The 19,495-nt window shown below is 38.4% G+C and overlaps 1 protein-coding gene across 34 annotated transcripts in view; it reads right to left on the reverse strand.

Moving 5' to 3' along the window:
- NARS2 (asparaginyl-tRNA synthetase 2, mitochondrial) overlaps window positions 1-19,495 on the reverse strand; it is a 137,527-nt gene that overhangs the window by 89,167 nt on the left and 28,865 nt on the right. For 2 of the 34 annotated variants that reach the window (XM_077964091.1, XM_077964088.1), the window contains exon 1: window positions 3,623-3,699. The exons of the other annotated variants lie outside the window; for them this stretch is intronic. The gene's annotated coding sequence lies outside the window, so the exon portion shown is untranslated. Of the gene's footprint in view, window positions 1-3,622; window positions 3,700-19,495 lie in introns of those variants that run through there. 34 annotated transcript variants of the gene reach the window in all.

Below are 19,495 nucleotides of genomic sequence, written 5' to 3' on the forward strand. Positions count from 1 at the left end.
GAATGGATTCTGATTTTTCTTACATTTCTTTAATCCAACTTATTTAAAACACACTAGTACTTCACTATGCTTTCCAATGTCATGTTAGTGTTTACATAACAAATTCATACTACCTTACTATAAATTACTTTTATTTCTTTTATATTACAATTAAAGCATTATACTGATTTTTAAAACTTCTCTGTGTATTGTTATATCACCTATATATTTTATCCCAGAATATTAAAGAGGGTATACAAAATATTGGTTGTAAAAAGTAATTATAAAAAGTGGTATCAGCAAATACGGCAGGATAGGTAGCTCCAAAGGACTGTCCTGTCACAGAAAAATAAAAGAAAAAAATGAGCAAAACTGTCAGAATCAATTGTGGGAACTCTCGAAGAGAGGGAAAGGTTTACAGCAATCAAGCAAATGCTGAGCCAAGAAAAGGGCAAATTAAAAACGGTGGACTCCACCCAACAGCAGCAGGAATATATGTTTTTTTTCAAGTGCACATGAGCCATTTTCCAGAGTAGACCACATAGTAGGCCATAAAACAGTCTCAATAAATCTTAAAAGACTAAAATCACACAAGGTATCTTCCTTGATGACAATGGAATGAAACTAGAAATGTACAATAAGGGGTTGTGGTTACTAGGGAAAAAAGTTTGGTGGTTCCTTAAAAAGTTAAAATTGAATTACTAAATGACACAGTAATTCCATTCCTAGGTATATACCAAAAATAATTAAAATGAGGTATATAAACAAACACTTGTACACAACTGTTCAAAATAGCACTATTCACAATAGCCAAAAGGTAAAACAACCTAAATATCCATCAATGGAAAAAAGATTAAACAAAATATGATGTATACATAGAATGGAATATCATTCAGCCATAAGAAATGTATATACCTATATATTTTTAAAAGTAAATGTTTTAGCATGTATTTATATATTAAAACATAGATGAACATTGAAAACATGCTAAGTGAAAGAAGACAGACTTAAAAGGCTATGTATGATTACATTTACATGAAATATACACAATAGGTAAATCCATAGAGACAGATGATGAGAGTCATGATTTGAGTGGAGGGGAAAATGGGATGTAGCTACTAAATGGGCACAGGGTTTTCTTCTGGGGTGGTAAAAATGTTTGGAACTTAACAGAGGTGGCAGTTGTAAAATGCTTTGAATGTACCAAATGCCACTGAAATGCACCTTTTAAAATGGTTAATTTTATGACATAAATTTCACCTCGATTCTTGAAATTAATTATTAAATCTTAGTAGGTTCAAAAACTACCAACCTAGGATTGTAAATTTAAGATTCAGGATTGTAATCTTAAATCTGTAATCTTAAGTACTTATGGTAGTGATAAAGAAACAATACAATATATGAAATAAACACCCAAATTTGTGAATTTATCAGTGGGGAAGGATTTCTTTAACAAGAGCTCCAAATTGCCAATGATAAAACAAAAAACTGATGAATTTATATATGTTAAAATTAAGAACTTCTATTTAAGTTAAAATTAAGAACTTCTATTTAAGATATAGGCAACGTTAACAGACAAATGAGAGATTATGAATAAAATATCTGCAACATCTAAAACTGCCAAGTGATTAATGGACAGGATAAGGACCTCCTGCCAAGAAAACAAAAAAAAGAAAATACTCTGCTTCCCTAATGAGAAAGAAGATATACTGAAATGAAGACTCAAATGGTTAATGTGAAAATAAATGAAAGCTGTTGAAACTTCAAATTACTCTGAGCCTTGAATAAAACGTGACTGACTGTAATACCTATGTAACATAGGCAAGCCACTGCAACTTGTTTCTTCCTATTATAAATTAGCCCTCTTTCTTATTTTTCTTGCCCTGTAAAATGTTGTGAAAGATTAAATGGTGCCCTTTACCTCTTAGTTACTAGTTCTTTGTTATAGATGAACGTCCTTCCTTTTTCATGTACCCAGCTCAGATGGCAAAAGGCCCCATGACTACCAAATTGATAGAGATGCAATTTTAAATATATCTTTCCTGAAAAAGAATAAGCTGTAACCAGCCAAACTGCTGTAATTCATAAATCGGCATTGTATTAAAAATGTGGTAATACTCCTAAACTTCTTTGTTTTTACTTATGTAAGTGAAGTTTTAGCTTCTCCACTTTGGAGCACTGACCCAATTACTTTAGAGTCTTGTTTTTTCTGGGTGGCCATTCTCAAATTTGACACTTGAATAAACTCTTTTAAATTTGGATTCTGAGCCTCTTGATTATTTCAGGGTGACATTTTGGCCAACCAGATGGGACCCAAATTAAGCCTCCATTGACCCCTGCTGTTTTGCCAACAGCTGGAGCCCTGGCACCAGCATGGACTGTTTGCATCCAACTGACCTCGCTGAAGACTGCAGAAGCCCTTGGTCAGACCACTCACAGGGTTGAATCTCCCTGGCTTGACTGAGATTCAGACTTTATGCAACCTGATTCAACAACTGATGAGACTGGAATTGAAGCCCTCCTTTAAGGTAGGAGTTTCATTTGTTATTCTCTTATTTTATTATTTGTGTATATTTGTGATTTTTTCACTTTTCTCTGAGATTAAGGTTTTGCTTGTCTTACTGACTAGAGTTTGTAACCTTTTCTCTCATTTGAAATTTTATCATGGAGAAAGCGGTTGCTCTTTGAAAAGAGGAAGTAAATGTCTACAGCTTAGGCAAATTTTCTTAAACTGGCCAGATCTAAAGCTCCATTCAATTTGGCACGTTTAAAATTTCCTTTTGAGTGACCAAAGTTTATAAAAGACTTCACAAGCACAAGATGAGTCCCAAAGACAAGGGGAACTGTACCTCCTGGCTGAAAGGCACCTTAGGCAACTAAGGTCTCCCAGGAGTGTCAGAGCATATCACTCGTGACATGTAACAGTCCCATGGGATTTGGACAAATACATACTGACATGTATCCACCACTACAGTATCATACAGAATAGTTTCACTGCCCTAAAAATATGTGCTCCACCTAGTCATCCCTCCCTTTCCCCCAACCCCTGGCAACCACTGATCTTTTGACCTTCTTCATAGTTTTGTCTTTCCCAGAATGTCACATAGTTTAAATCGTACAATATGTAGCCTTTTCAGATTGGTCTCTTTGACTTAGTAATACGCATTTAAAATTTCTCCAGGTCTTTTCATAGCTTGACAGCTCATTTCTTTTCAATGCTGAATAATATTTTGTTGTCTGGATGTAACAGATACAGTTTATTTCTCCATTTACCTACTAAAAGGCATCTTGGTTGCTTCCAAGTTTTGGCAATTATGAATAAAGCTGCTTTATAAACATCCATGTGCACGTTTTTGTGTGGATATAAGTTTTCCACTGCTTTGGGTAAATACCAAGGAGCAGAACTGCTGATTCTTATGGTTGGAGTATATCTAGTTTTGCAAGAAACTGCCAAACTGTACTGCAAAGTGGCTGTTAAATCTCACCAGCAATAAATAACAGTTCCTGCTGCTCCACATCCTGGTCAGCATTTGGTGTTGTCAGTGTTGTGGATTTTGGCCACTCTTAATAGGTGTGTAGTGGTACTGACTGGCTTTTATAGTGTGCTTTGTGCATCATTTTCTATGGATCACATGGTTCATACCTTCAGCCATTACACTGAGTAGCAGTTACTTTTTTTTAGGAATCTATGAGCCAGAATTTCTTGGAATGTTAGTACACCTAAAAAAGTAAGAAACATGAGGAAAGTTCTGTAAGTCCTTTAGGCTGTTGACAGACCGACTGATAATGAGTGAATAAATTAGAACTCTGTCAGTGTAACCTCCTCCAGGTATATTCACAACTTCTCAAACCTCTTAAGATCAAAGATTCATACTAAATATCTTTTGTTTCACAGTGTTAACCCACCAATTTAAGAAATATTGGGGCTCCTCAGGGACACTGTCTTATTATTGGATCCTGCATTTAGCCTATTACCTGGGAATAGCAGTTACTCTGTAAATATTTGTTCAATTGAAAAATGAATTGAAATAAGACCTGGAAATATGAAAGATACCTAAATCTGAGCTAGGACACAAATCTCTCAATGGAAAGAGCATGGAAAAAAAAATCCCTATTCATATTAATCCCAAGAAATACAGTAATAAAAGAAATGTCTGAATAACCAAATGTTAAAACATAGTATAAAGCCTCTAAATTAATATAGTGTATTAGTGGCACACAAGTAAACCTGTGGGATGTAACTGAAAGTCTAAACACAGACTTTCGCATATAAAGTATTACATCAAATCAGTGAGGCAAAGCTGAACTTTTTAATAAGTTGAACCAGGTCAACTGAGTAGCCACATAACTGTATCAACCAGAGATAAACTGCAGAATTTTTTTGTACATTGTGGCAGACAGTGTGACGTGAATACATGGGTGTTTTCCCCTTGCCAAGGAATCTGCATAGTAGTGCTGTGGTAATTTCTATTGTTTCCAGCACCTAAGTCGTCACTTCTGATTCTTGAAATAATGGTACATAAATTCATCTACTTTGATCCCGTCTTCAATATACTTCTTTCAAATCCTTGAGAGAAATGGTACAATGTAAAAGAATATAAAAAGCATTTCTTAAAGTACTGCACATTGAGATAAAAATCTCAAAACCAGAATTCTTATTCATTATAAAAAATATTTCTGAACATAAACCAGCAAAAATACTTTATCTCATTGTCTCACATGTATTTATTTTTGTCATTATGGTGTTTTAATAATGCAACAAAGATTTTAATTTTTCCTTTATTTTAATTATCTTGTTTTCTTTTAAAATACTGGAGAAATATAATATTCAAAGATCCAGAAAGTTCTGTGTGTGTGTGTGTGTGATGGAGTTTCACTCTTATTGCCAAGGCTGGAGTGCAATGGTACAATCTCAGCTCACTGCAACCTACGCCCCATCGGGTTCAAGTGATTCTCCTGCCTCAGCCTCCCAAGTAGCTGGGATTACAGGCATGCACTACCACGCCTGGCTAATTTTGTAATTTTAGTAGAGACGGGGTTTCTCCATGTTGGTCAAGCTGGTCTCGAACTATCGACCTCAGGTGATCTGCCCGCCTCAGCCTCCCAAAGTGCTGGGATTACAGGCGTGAGCCACAGAGCCTGGCAGGTTCATTTTTAAGTTGGTCATTTTACATCTTAGAACTCATTTTTCCTTAAAGAAATACATACAACAACTATATTCACAGAGCAGCCACAGTACTCTATATACTGAATAATATACATAAAATAGTCATGTACTACATACTGACATTTTGTTCAACAACGGACTGTAGATATGATGCATCCCATAAGATTATAATGGAGCTGAAAAATTCCTATTTCCTAGGGATGTCACAGAGCACGGCATTACTCACGTATCTGTGGTGATGCTGGTGTAAACAAACCTACTGCACTTGCAGTCATATGATAATAAACAACTGTTACTGATTTACATATTTATTATACTATACTTTTTATCATTAGAGTGTACTCCTTCTACTTATTAAAAAAAGAAGTTAACTGTAAAACAGGTTCAGGCAAGTCTTTCAGGAGGTATTCTAGAAGAAGGCATTGTCATCATAGGAGATGACAGCTCCATATGTGTTGCTGCCCCTGAAGACCTTCCAGTAGGACAAGATACAGAGGTGGAAAACAGTGATATTAATGACGCTGCCCCCGTACAGGCCTACGCTAATGTATTTTTATGTCTTAGTTTTTAACAAAAATGTATAAACAGTTAAAAAAGAAATCTCTAATAGAAAAAAGCTTATAGAATAATGAAAGAGAATATTTTTGTACTCATATAACGCGTTTTAAGTGTTATTACGAAAGAGTCAAAATATTTTTAAAAATTAAGTTTATAAAGTAAAAAAGTTAAGAGTATGCTAAGATAATCTAGTATTAATTATTTGTTATTGAGGACATTTTAAAAAATAAATTTAGTGTAGCCTACGTACATAGGTTTGCAAAGTTTACAGTATTGTCCTAGGCCTTCCTATTCACTCGTCACTCACTTACTGACTCATCTAGAGCAGCTTTGTGTCTTGCAATGTCCATTCATGGTAAGTGCCCTATACAGGTGTACCATTAAAAGAAAAAAATTTTATACTGTATTTTTATCATACCATTTCTATGTTACATATGTTTAGATATACAAATACTTGTCATTTTATTACAGTTGCCGACACTATTCAGTACAGCTACATGCTGAATAGGTTTGTACCTTAGGAACAAGAGACTATACCATACAGCCTAGGTGTATGGTAGGCTATACCATCTAGGTTTGTGTAAGTACACTTGATGATGGTTGCACAATGATGAAATCACCTAAGGATGAATTTCTCAGAAGGTATCTCCATCGTTAAGCGACACATGGCCATATATGGAGAGAGATGCGGAGAGAGATGCCAAGAGAGTGTGTGTGTGTGTTAAGTCATGATATTAAAAAATGTGCATGTGGATACAAATGAATGAATGAGTGCCTGGATTCGTTTCTATCAATCTCAGCAAATGTGACCAAGAGGGAGAGTCTTCAGACAGAGTACAGGTAGGACCAGAAGCTGAGGAGGTGGCTTATAATCATGTAGGGTACAACTTGGTCTTTAGCTTCTTTACTGCTGAGATGAGACTCAGAAACAGGATTTAACAGTTTGAAAATGTGTCCAGAAGTTTCAGAATTAGATGATAAAACCAATAATTTGAGGGGCCAAGTATGGTGGCTCACAACTGCAATCCCAGCACTTTGGGAGGCCAAGATGGGAGAATTGCTCAAGTCCAGTAGTTTGAGACCAGCCCTGGGCAACATAGTGAGAGCTCCATGTCTAAAAATACAATTTAAAAATTAGCTGTGCGTGGTGGCACGTGCCTGCAGTCCCAGCTACAGAGGAGGCTGAAGAAGAAAGATTGCTTGAGCACAGAAGTTCAAGACAGCAGCAAGCCGTGACTGCACCACTGCATTGCAGCCTTGGCAACAGAGCAAGATCTTGTCCCTAATATGTACGTACATACATACATACATACATGCAAACATACATACATGTTTGTCTGACTTAATTATCACATTATCCAAAACATTCCTTAAGTAGGCATAGTAGTCTCACCTTGTCTACAGTTTTACTTTCCATGGTTACAGCTGCCTATAGTCAACTGCAGTCTGGAAATATTAAATGGGAAATTCCAGAAATAAAGAATTCTTGTTTTAAACTGCACTGGGTTGAGTAGCATGATGAAATCTCAGGCTGTCCCACCCCATTCTGCCCTGGACATGAATCATTCCTTTGTCTAGGGTATCCACACTCTATATGCGACCAATCTTATAGTCACTTAGCAGCAGTCTTGGCTACCTGGTCCCTTGATGTCACACTGCCTATGTCATTCACCTCACAGCAGTTTAGGACCATGGCACCATATATTCACCTCAAAAATCACTTATCCATGAGGCCTTCTTACTGCTAATAGCCCCCACTCCAAGCCTAGACTAGTAAAAATGACCCTTCTCTGCATTTCCGTAATAATCTGTATATACACCTCATTCATTCATCTAAGCACAGTGCTAGACAAGAGAGACCAATAAATAAGAGAAGATAAGCTCTCAGAGAGCTTACATTCTAATAGGGAAAAAAGAAAATGAACATGCAAACTAATAAAGAATCAAGATAATTACAACCTGGGATAAGCGAGTTGGGTACTGGGGGATGGGGAGGCCTCTTAAGCAATAACAAGCAAGTGGAGACCTGAAAGATAAGAATGTATTTGCTATACTATAAACTGGGAAAAATACTCCAGTTACAAGGAACAGACAGTAGAGAGATCAGTAGATGGGAAGGGGGTGTCATACCTTAGGGGAGTAGAAGGCAGGTGACTGTAGCTTGAGGGACTCAAGAGTAAGACTGTTAAAAGACGAGGTTAAGAGAGGTAGGCAGAAATCAGATTATGGGTCCTTTATAGGTCATGATAAGGAGTCTGAATTTTATCCTAAGATCACAGAGCAGCCACTGAAATGTAAGCATGGGGTTGTGGCATGATGAGTTTAAAAATTCTTCTAGTGTCTCAGTGGAGAACAGATAACAAAAGGATAAAAGTAGAAGTAGGGGCACCAATCAGAAGACAAGAAAAGTAGCTTGAATTAAACTGGTAACATTGGAAACAGAGAAACGGAGAGGTTGAGGATTTATGTTAAAGATGAGCCAACAAAGGACTGATAAATTAGATGTGAGGTTGGGGGAGACAGGCAGGGGAGGCATGAATTAAGTCTGACATCTAGATTTTTTTACTTAAGCAAATGAGTAGATGGTAACTTTCACTGCGATAAGAAGAGGAAGAGGCTTTGGAGGGAAAAAAACAAGAGTTTTATTTAATACATACTATGAATGCATATTAGACATCAAAGGAGAAATGTCACGTAGGCAGATGCTTCTACAAATCTGGAGCTCAGAAACAGAACCTGGAGATAACAGTTTGGGACTGGAGATAAACGGTTTGGCAGTCAGTATGTAGATGGTATGGTACATAAAACCTTGGAACTGAATAAAATCACCAGGGGAGAGATTACAGATTAGTGCTTCTCACTGATGATTAGAGTGTTCCCTAGAAAATACTTCAGGAATTTGTAGAAGCATTTAGTGGGTAGGAGTCAAACATGTCCTGCAATATATACAAAGTCATATATAACTAAGCCTTTTCCTGCCATCTCCCAAGTTCCCAATGCTCTGTTAAGGCATTCATATAGTGTATCAACAAAACCACGTGGATTTGAGCTATCTGATAAACAAAACAAAGTCATTAATTTTATCTATCTTCTATATTGGGTCTTGGTATAAGATTTTGTTTGGAAAACACTTTTGAAGAAAAACGTTTGAAAATCAATATAAAGGATGATTAGTCCCTCCCATCCTAACAGTCCATGATAGACTAACCTTTCCCTGATCATATAATACTTACATTAGTGCAATAAAACTTAATCTAGCCTTTCTCTATTATGCAAAACAAAAAATTTTTGCTAGGTTATTCTGCCATTGGAAGACAGTAAATAGCAGAGCCAAGAAAGGGGAAACCAAGAGTTACCAAAAAATTGTTTTAAATGTGTGTATCCCAGTGAATTTCTTATCACAGGGATCTAAAATCCTCCGTTTCTTTGAGGATTTCCAAGAAAATATTAAGCAAATATTTTGAATTGCCCTCCAGTTATTTGTTCTCACAGCAGAACAAATTTAGCTGAGCAGTTTCACAATCTCAGGAGAATTAAATAGAAAAATCCACACAAGTCTGACCCTGTCTCCATGTAAAATATATAGCAAGGAGTGAGAGTAAACAGCAGTAAGCTGAACAGTGGAAAGGAATATAATCAACAATGGAAAACTTATTTGACCTCCACAATCACTGAAGCACCCAATCTATTTTTATCTCCTTTTACTTTTTCCATTTTCTATTTTGTACCCTACCCCCACCTTTTACCCAGTTCTATTTACTCATAATCCCAGAGACAAAAAGTTGGGAAGAGAATACATAAAGATGAAGCATGGTACAGAAATCTAAAAGGTTTAAAATCATAATGGCATGCAACTGTCCTATTTACCTCAATCGGCAATTTCCTTTGAAGATCATGAAGGAAAGGGAGAGTACTCACCATCTGTAAGCTCCACATAACCACTGAATATCCTATTTTCTTTCTTGATCCCAACTAAGAGATTAGAGGGAGGCTATGCCTTTCATGATACAGATAGTAAATAAAAAAATCCAAGTTAGGTAAAACTTTAATTTTTTCACGCCTGTAATCTCAGCACTTTCGGAGGCCAAGGTAGGCAGATCACCTGAGGTCAGGAGTTTGAGACCAGCCTGGTCAACATGGTGAAACCCCATCTCTACTAAAAGCACAAAAATTAGCCAGGCGTGGTGTTGTGTGCCTGTATTCCCAGCTACTTGGGAGGCTGAGTCATGAGAATCACTTGACCCTGGGAGGCAGAGGTTGAGATTGTGCTATTGTACTCCAGCCTGGGTGACAAGAGTGAAACTCCATCTCAAGAAAAAAAAAAAAAACTTTAATTCAACTTCCCTCTTATAAAAGATGCTAAAGCTTAAAAATGTCAAAAGTCAAACGTTAGGATAAATGTTATATACAACTACTTTTTGGTAAGATCAGTTGTAGAATCCAGGTTTCTCAGCTTCTAGTACAATCACCTTTCCAATAAATCATGTAGCCATTTTTTTTTTGTTTTGTTTTTGTTTTTGTTTTTTTTTTGGAGATAAGGTCTTGCTATGTTGCCCAGGCTGGTCTGGAATTCCTGGGCTCAAGTGATCCTCTCACCTCTGTCTTCCAATGGGACTACAGGCACATACCACTGTGCCCAGTTCTTCCATTTTTTATCCTGTAGTGCTGAAATAAAGCTTTGGATTAAATAAAGCTTTTAATACTAGTCTCCCCCAGGTATGAAATGCTGATCATATAAAATAAAACAAGCCAGGTGTGGTGGAGGGTGCCTGTAATCCCAGCTACTTGGGAGGCTGAGGCAGGAGGATCAGTTGAGTCCAGGAGTTTGAGGTCAATGAGTCATGATCATACCACAGCACTCTAGCCTAGGTGACAGAGTAAGACTCTGCCTCTAAAATCAATCAACCAACCAATCATAGGAACTAAATCTGTCATACAGTCTCCAAAGATTTGTGGGTTGGTAGTTTTATGATCCCTATCAAGCTGCATCTCAAATGCAGCTGCTATCATTGCTGCAGAAATTGTTCTGTATGCCATTAGACTGTATCTCATATGTAAAAACTAAAGCCAAGGGCAACAGGCTCAATAAACTGCATTATATTTTGCCAGTTATGTTAGTTTTGGGATTTTCCTATTGACAAGCCATATATGTAGGTCTTTCACTAATCTAAAAATTTCCAGTAAGTCCAGTTTATGTTTCCATACTTTCCACTTGCTACAAATGTGTGTCTTGGTGTACAGAGAACTGCTAGTATAAAAATAATCTTTCTTAAAATAAGGGTTCATTTACATTCCAGAACACCCACTAACTAGAACACCCACTCAGCCCTGAGAAAGGTTTCATTTTAGCAACTATTTGATCAGCAGGAAAGGAAGTTATTAACTCAGACTGTTTGTAAACAGTCTGCTTTCCTGCTGAACTGTCTGAGAAAGAAAGAATTAAGAAAAGACACGTGGGGTCTAATATTAGAGGGTAAGGTTGAAGCAAAACAGAAAGTGAATACACAATGCTGCCTTATTTTTCTTTTACAGGAGAGGAACACAAATGTAAAATTGCAAAACAGCAAACTTATTCCTAAATGTGAAGGGGTCAGTGAAAAATGTACCAAACTTTTTTTCACTACTGCTTGAAAAACATTAATTTTGGCTTATTCATTGTCAGATTGGGGCTTTAAAGATGAATATGACAAGATACGGTCCTAGTCCGTTAACTATCCCCTCATCCCATTTTCCAGCCCCTTCTGTGAGAAGGGATATCTATGCTCTGGAGTTAAGTCTCCAAACCACGTATCCACACAAAGGACTTGACTACCACTCAACACAGCAGGTACTCAATAAATACTTACAAATCCCAGCACTTTGGCGAGGCAGAGGCAGGAGGATTGCTTGAGACCAGGAGTTCAAGACCAGCTTGAGCAACATAGCGAGACCCTGACTATACTTTAAAAATTAGCTGGGTGTGGTGGTGCGCATAACTCTAGAGGCTGGAGTGGGTGGATCACTTGAGCTCAGGAGGTCAAAACTGCAGAGAGCCATGATCACTGGCTCATCACTGCACTCCAAACAGGGCGACACAGTGAGACCTTGTGTCAAAACAACCCCCCCGCCTCAAATATACTTTCTTGCAGTTGTTGCAAGGAGGAAGTAAGTTATTGATAAGGGTAACAGAAGGGCTTGGTTGTCCTTTACCTCTGGCTGTGGAATCAAGAGTAAGTTAGCCAGGTGTGGTGGTGGGTGCCTGTAATCCCAGCTATTTGGGAGGCTGAGGCATGAGAACTTCTTGAACCCAGGAGGCAGAGGATGCAGTGGGCCGAGATGGTGCCACTGCACTACAGCCCGGGTAACAGAGCAAAACTACCTGTCCCAAAAAAAAAAAAAAAAGAATAAGCCATTATAAGGCATACTCATATAAAAGGCATGATTTTGATGCTATCCAAAGATTATCCAAAAGGGAGTCACATCATTTTTTGAGATCAAAGTGTCTCTTGAAGTCAACAATGCCATGGAATGCTTCCTTCAAAGATGGCATGCATAAAATAAATGTCGAATTTCCAACAAAAACCAATTCCCCCAAATAATTACATGGTATTGGCCCTAAAGAGTATAAACTCAAAAAGCTTTCCAGTGTTTATGAAGCTAACATTTTCTTTTCACTTATGATTACTTAATTGAATTCTAATGTCCAGACTAGCAACATGAAAAGTTCATGTTTTTTAAAAGAGGAAACTCTGCTTTTCTACTTTTAATTAGCAATGGAAATAACCATTTGTAGAAAAACAAATTCTCTCTATATTGAAAGTTCAAAAGTCTAGCAGAGGTGAACTATTCAACATAACTACTTCTGGGAAAATACACAGCAGGAATAGATATAATAAAAACAAAAAAAAAATGTACCCTGGTACCAAGATCCAAGATGCATAAAGTACTTTCTAAATATATCCAGAATCCAGCCGGCCAGAGAGGCTCAATCCTAGCACTTTGGGAGGCTGAGGTGGGCAGATCATGAGGTCAAGAGATCGAGACCATCCTGGCCGACATGGTGAAACCCCGCCTCTACTAAAAATGCAAAAATTAGCTGGGTGTGGTGCCAAGCACCTGTAATCCCAGCTACTCAGGAGGTTGAGGCAGGAGAATCGCTTGAATCTGGGAGGCAGAGCCAAGATGGCGCCACGGTACTCCAGTCTGGCGACACAATGAGACTGTCTCAAAAAAAAAAAATAAATAAATATGTGTGTGTGTGTGTGTGTGTGTGTGTGTGTGTGTGTGTTAGATATATATCCAGAATCCAATCACATTTCAGGATGCACAACTTCACTTTCTGTGTAAATCAGTATCTGTCCAAAATACAGCATGAGACTTTTAACTGGTTTCTCTTCTTCTGTACATCTCCCTGATTTAATCTCCATATAGGGGCCAGAATGATCTCATTAAAACATAAGTGATTTGTTACTCCTTTGCTTAGAACTTTTTGTCCAAAGACTCACAGCCAACATTCTTATAATGCCCTAAAAAGTCCTTTACCTGAGGTTCCTAGTGGGAGTGTTTCTGGTTGTCACAACTAGGGAGAGCTACTGAAATTTAGTGGGTACTACCCCAAGTTTCAAATATGCCATGGAACATTCATGTTAGTGAATTAGGTAAATCGTATTATTTTAATATGCTCTGAATTTTCCAGAATGCATCTTCCATGTAAATCAAGGGAAAGCTAATACTTTGATGCGGAGCTTTTATCAAGAATGAGTTACCGGCTGAGCGCAGTAGCTCATGCCTGTAATCCCAGCACTTGGGAGGCTGAGGCAGGCAGACTACCTGATGTCAGGAGCTCGAGACCAGCCTGGCCAATATAGCGAAACTCCGTCTCTACTAAAATACAAAAAATTAGCTGGGTGTGGTAGCAGGCGCCTATAATCCCAGCTACTCAGGAGGCTGAGGCAGGAGAATCGCTTGAAACCGGGAGGCGAAGGATCTCAGTGAGCTGAGATCACGCCACTGCACTCCAGTATTCTCACCACGAATAGCTAACTGTTTGTGATATGTGAGTCACCAATATAACACACCCGTTTAAGTCCTAATTTATAGTGGTCAAAGTCAGCAGTTCTTTATATCTCTATATAAAGGCTACTTACATTCTTCTAGACACAGTATTTACAAAATAAAATACACTGATTATATTACTTTTCTTTCTTTTTTATATTAAGTTGGAAGTACTATATTTTTCAAATTAAGTATATAAAAAGTTTATATTATCCATATTTCATTATATATATTATCTATATTTGGGAAAGAAAAGGAGTTATTACAATTTTTTTTACAAAAGTGTTATACCTCATAAAGATGAACATCACTAACATATATAATTTGCACTTACTCCCAACCTCTACGCCTAACCTCAGTTCCCACTAATCTTCCTTTCTTCCTATGCTCCATCCATACCTGCCTTCACGATTATTTCTTGAAAACCTCAGGCTGCTCAGCCACAGAATCTTTGTACTTGCTGTTCCTTCTGACTGAAATGTTCTTTCCCAGGTATCAATATTACTTACTCTCATATGTCCGTCATGCTTTTTCCTTTTTTTTTTTTTGAGACACAGTTTTGCTCTGTCACCCAGGCCTTAGTGCAGTGGTGTGATCTCGGCTCACTGCAACCTCCACCTCCTGGGTTTAAGCAATTCTTGTGCCTCGGCCTCCCAAATAGCTGGGATTACAGTTGTGCATGCCATCGTGGCCAGCTAATTTTTGCATTTTTAGTAGAGATGGGGTTCTGTCATGTTGGCCAGACTGGTCTTGATCTCCTGGCCTCAAGTGATATATATGCTTGCCTTGGCCTCCCAAAGTGCTGGGATTACAGGTGTGAGCCACTGCACCTGGTCCCGTCATGCTTTTTGAACATCTTCTCAGTAAAGCTTTCCTTGACCATCCAATTTAAACTAGAATCTCTCTCTCCCTAACCCTTTTCCCAATTTACTTTTCTTTGCAATACAAATCACCATCTGTTCTGATTATCTATTGGTGAGTAACAAATCATCCTAAAATTTAGCAGCTTAAAATGATAATCTACTGCTATCTTTCACAATTCTATGGATTGCCCAGCTTCAGCTGAGTGGCTCTTGTATGGAGTCTCTCATGTGGTTTCAGTCAAATGGCTGCTGGCACTGAAGTCACCTGAAGGCTAGACTCAGCTAGATATACAAGATAACCTCTTTAATCACAAGTCTAGTGCATTAGCTGGGATGGCTGAAACAGGTGAAGCGTAGCCAGGCATCTCTGTCTTATCATGCAGCCTTCCCACACAAATAGTTTGAGGTCTCACAGTATTTTAATGTATTTAACCTATTCTTTTACTGATGGAGAACTCATTGATGATTTACTGATAGAGAACGCACAGTATCTCTCATACAGATGCTGGCTTCCCCCAGAACCATTCCAAAAAACCAAAGGCAAGGAAATTTCATTTCCACCATGTGCTACTGATTACACAGAACCAGTCCACTCTTTAACTGTGGGTAAGGACAACAGAAAGATATCGGTACTGGGAAGCACAGTGCACTAGGAAGCTATCTTTGGACAGTTACCACAATACTTAACATATTCTCTATTTTACATTTATTGTCTCCTCTTCTACAAGGATATACATTTGACAAGGAAAAAGACTTCTGTGTTCACCACTTTTCCTCCAGCACACACCATGTAGTCAATTGATATTAACTGATAAAAGGAATAAATTATTGCATTAGGTAAGTGATATACATCAATAATTCACTATCTCCTTGCTTCTCACTATAGGTCACTCTGCTCCAAACTTACCAATTTACCTTTCTGAAAGGTAGCTGGTATGAATCTGGATAATTCTGGAAGTAGAAAATGACAAAGTTGGGACAAAAATCAAAGATGGAAATACAAACAATGATCATACACATTGCTTTGTCCTATGGACATCTCTGATCACTCCCATACCTAGTTTCTCCTTGTCAGAAATCTCTCCTAGAGCACTTATAAAAAGTGAAGCACTACTTGACGTAACAATTCTGTATATTCTGCATAATTACCCTTAAAAAAGGTAAAAGCCAATTAAACATTTAATTATTCTGTCTACAATTTCACGTGTTAGCTTCATCTTCTGGATAAACACTATACATTTCTTGGCTGGGTATGGTGGCTCATGCCTGTCATTCTCAGTACTTTGGGAGGCTGTGGTGGGAGGACTGCTTGAGCCCAGGAATAAGAGGACAGCCTAGACAACACGGCAAGACTCTGTCTCCACAAAAAATTTAAAAATTAGCCAGGTGTGGTGGTGCACACCCATAGTACTAGCTGCCAGCTACCTGGGAGGCTAAAGTGGGAGGATCACTTGAGCTAAAAGAAAAAAAAAAGAACTCAGAAACTGTACATTTCTTGAGAACCAGCTCATTTTAATTTAAAAAACAAGTTTTAATTCAAAATTCTCAACAGAGGACCCAATACTAACTTGTGCATACTAGCATGTAACAGGAAAAAAAAATAGCCAATGAATTCTCCATCAGTAAAAGAATAGGTTAAATACATTAAAATACACGTATTGATACACTGAAACAGCATGTACTTTTAAAAGAATGAGGCAGAAGCAGTAAGAAGTACTGACAAATGAACAAAGCAGATAGATATAAGCCAGGTATGGTGGCTCACGCCTGTAATCCCAGCATTTTGGGAGGCTGAGGTGGGCGGATCACCTGACGTCAGGAGTATGAGATCAGCCAAAATGGCGAAATCCTGATTCTACTAAAAATACAAAAATTAGCCAGGTGTGGTAGCTAATAAACATGAACATCATATGTTATTTATGAACATATGACCAGACTAGTCTTAAGGCTTAAACTTCTACAAAGCTAAAATAGCCCTTAGAAAATAATAAATATTTAAGTGTTCCGGGTAGTGTGGAGGACACAGGTCTTCCCTGAAAGGAACTTACAATCTACACAGGGAACCAAAACTGGTAAGTAAGAAACCACTGATGAACAACTGAATGTTAAAACAAGCTATAGTAGGCCAGGCACGGTGGTTCACGCCTGTAATTCCAGCATTTTGGGAGGCTGAGATGGGAGGATCGCCTGAGTCCAAGAGTTTGAGACCAGCCTGGGCAACATAATGACTTTGTCTCTACTAAAAATTAAATCAGCCAGGCATGATGGTGTGCGCCTGCAGTCCCAGCTACACAGGAGGTTGAGGTGGGAGGACTGCTTGAGCCCAGGAGTTTGAGGCTGCAGTGAGCGATGACAGTGCAAATGCATGCACTCCAGCCTGGGTGACAGCAAAACTGTGACTCAAAAACAAAAAATAAAACCAGGCTATAGCAACTGAATACAAGTTTAACAGGAGTTGGAACAAGCGAGGTATTAATGTTAGCTAGAAAAAAGTTGTTTTGAGAAGAGGTTTGACCTAGGTTAGCCCACATATCATCTAAAGAAGTTTAAAAGAAAATAGGGAAGAGTAATCAAAAAGTGAAACCATCCAGCACAACCAAAATGATGTGTGCTATAACTTAGTCATAAAAATTTATAAGCATCAGAATTCCTGAGGTCTAGTAACTTTGTGTTACCATTTCTACAATGCACAATAGTTTAGAAAAGAGAAATGCTAGCGCTTACATCAGCCTGCTAGTGCTTACATCAGCCTGCTTCTGCATACTGTTTTACCTATTTTGGATTAGCAATATAAAGTTTTCATATATGTCATTTCACTTAATCCTTACAACCTTTAAGAATAGTATTGTTCACATTTTACCAGTGAGGAAATTGAGGATCGTGGTGGTAAAAAGTAGCCAAGAGGTGACTAATCTGTTTTTCCTCCTCCCTTCTGACATGATAGTGTAGGGAGCTCCTCAGACCCATTCCTCAGTGAAATGGGTAAAAGTTATTAAAAAAAAATTTTTTTTTAATCCAACCATTTAAAGACTCTAGAAATGGTCTTAAGGGTATACAGCAAATGAAGAAACACCTATTCAAAAAAATCTACTAAAGCTCAGTGAGGACAAGGAGAGTCTATAGTGTCTGAAACAGAGCCCTCTTCCTCCTTTCCCCTTGCAGCTTGGTATGACAGAAACTCTACCCCCCCAATTATAGCCAAGATCACAGGGCTCTAGCAAGAGGCGCAGCATGCAGGCATTTCTGCCCCTTCTCTCAGCCACCTGTAGCTGAGGCTAAGTTCTGGGCAAGTGTGGCTGAGAGGCAGAGCCATCCCCAGCCTTAATGGGGGATGGAGGCTCCACCTGGGGCGTGGTGCCCCAGAGTACACTAGGGTCCTGACTGCTTTTGCCCCAGATCCTGGGGTGTGGGTTCCATGCCAGGAGAGACAAGCCAAGAAACCTGGGCTGCTGCCTCTTGCTCCACTGAACACTCAGCTCCTAAATCAGGGTGTCTTGTAGTAATGATCCATTGTCCCTTCCGCCAGCAATGGAGCCTGGCTCCAACAATGACTGGGCAGAGAAGCAGGCCATAAAACGGAGCTCCAAATCGTTACCCAAAGGAACTGACTTCACTGCAACAAAGTATGTAAAAGTCCAAACTGAAGGGTGCTCTCCAGAATGGTGGTTGTGATGAAAGGCACACTGAAAGATTCATTGGCAATAAAGACTAAACTGTAGAGTTCCTTGTGTGCTGGAAAGAAACAGAAACACCTGGGAAGAGCCCTTTTGGGGTCAGAACAAATCTCAAACACTGCCCTCGAAAACTATCTTCACAAAGGAGTATAAATTTGATTGGATCAGTTTGTGAAGCTATTTATGCCCCAGGACGTTGAAAACAATAGTACAATCAGTCTGCGAGTAATGGAGCTTAAGAGGCGGGTGTGGTCAGGGGAAAAGACAGCCAAAGAAAGCTCTACCAAAACCAGCGCCATCCTTATTGTGGGCATACTCAAGGCTATTCCCCCTAAGAGGCAGCATTAGAGGCTTCACACTGGTAGGGGGTGGGAGGGAGGAGAGGAGAAAGACTTGTATCTAGAATATATAAAATACCTCCTACAGTCTCAACAACAAAAAGACAACCCAATTAAAAAATGGGCGAAAGACTTAAATAGACATTTTTCCAAAGAAGAGAAATAAATGGTCAATATGTACATAAAAGATGTTCAATATCCTTAGTCATGTTAAATAAGCCACTGTTTTAGGCTAAGCTACTGCATTAGGCATAGTGCAGTAATGGAGTCACTCACACTAAAGTTCCATACCATCAAACTGAAACTGAGTTATTATCTGGCATTCCTAGAAATCAGGAGAGGGAGATGGCTGAATTTCTCAAGCAGGCCACTTTCAATCAGCATGATAACAAAGTTCCCTCCACCTTTAATCCTTACAACAAAATGTCACCTGAAGTGACCTGATGTTAACCAATGAGTTATTTTCCTATTGTTCTGTTTCCCTGTTCCCACCTTGCGCCTTACAAGGAAAGTTACTTTAAAGTGACCAATCTACTTCTTGTTCTTTGTTTGTATTTCCTTCAGTCATTTTCTGTCTATAAAACCAAGCTCCTCTGGTCAGCTCACAGGAATGCATTCTATTTTACAGAATGAAGTGTTAGCCCACTCTAGAATTGTTAAATGAAGAAATTTCAATTTTAAAAAATTTGTTGTAATTTTGTCTTTTGATAGTCATTAGGAAAATGCAAATCAAAGACACAATAATATACCACTTTACATGCATTAGTATTATTTATAATCAAAGAAACTGAAAATAACAAGCATAGGCTAGGATGCAGGTAAAGTAGAAGACTCAAAATGCTGCGGCCACTTAGAAAAACAGCTTGGCAGTTTTTTAAAATG

This window comes from Macaca mulatta, chromosome 14 (assembly GCF_049350105.2).
Source record: "Macaca mulatta isolate MMU2019108-1 chromosome 14, T2T-MMU8v2.0, whole genome shotgun sequence".
In the NCBI taxonomy this organism is placed as follows: Eukaryota; Metazoa; Chordata; class Mammalia; order Primates; family Cercopithecidae; genus Macaca; species Macaca mulatta.